This window comes from Condylura cristata, unplaced genomic scaffold (genome assembly GCF_000260355.1).
Source record: "Condylura cristata isolate star-nosed mole 26May11 unplaced genomic scaffold, ConCri1.0 scaffold00025, whole genome shotgun sequence".
In the NCBI taxonomy this organism is placed as follows: Eukaryota; Metazoa; Chordata; class Mammalia; order Eulipotyphla; family Talpidae; genus Condylura; species Condylura cristata.
Genome location: NW_004567126.1, coordinates 26,769,368 through 26,770,158, shown reverse-complemented (window position 1 = coordinate 26,770,158; position 791 = coordinate 26,769,368). Strand labels below are relative to the sequence as shown.

Genomic DNA, 791 nt, shown 5'->3' with positions numbered 1-791 from the left:
GGCTCTGACACAATTTAAATTGAAAATCTGGAAGTTTAGGCGGGTTAATAAAGACTCACAAAACTGCATTCCCAGGCCACTTGGGAGCTCGAGAGACTGGTCAGAGCCTCAACTGGCCACGCCTGCGGGCACCACAGCAGTGTGTTCGGGAAGGGCTGGGAGCAGCAGGCAGGGGGTCATCGGTCAGCGCTGGGCTCTCACTTAGATGGTTATGTTTGGGGATGTCTGGGGCTAGAGAAGCCCCGTTTGGTCCTCCTATTCCCTCACCCCACTGAATGAGGACAGGGACATTTCCTTGGCCCTCAGTCTCACATCAGCAGCCCTTTTGGGGGGACAGGGATACCCAAGTCACCATCCATGTTGATCTTCATAACGACCAGACAGCTCAGGAAGGGGCGACTAGGACAGGTGTCTCCAGGTCCGCTTCAGGGCTAGGGTGGGGCTGGCGTTGCTCACAGGGGCCTCGGCCTGACCCCAATACTGCCAGCTGTGATCATCACCCACACCTTTCCTTTCTTGCCATTAAACTCCCTTAAAGCTAAGGCGTCACCATCCCTGCGATTTCCACACACCTGGGTCACGTCACCGGAGGTCACAGCTACACAAACCACTTGGCCTCGGAGCTCTCTGAGCCTCATCTTTTCCCCACCTGGGAAATGCAGATGGCATTGACAACACTAGGTTGGGCGCTGAACCTCAATAGAGTCAAAAATTCACAAATAAACCTTGATTTTCCCAGATTTAACTACAGTCACTCTTTTGTATCCTGGGGACTTGGTATCAGCCTCCGC

The 791-nt window shown here is 53.7% G+C and overlaps 1 protein-coding gene across 1 annotated transcript in view; it reads right to left on the bottom strand.

Annotated features, from left to right (window-relative positions):
• The window catches only part of EXPH5 (exophilin 5), a 63,091-nt gene that overhangs the window by 47,659 nt on the left and 14,641 nt on the right, over positions 1-791 (bottom strand). The window lies entirely within an intron of this gene.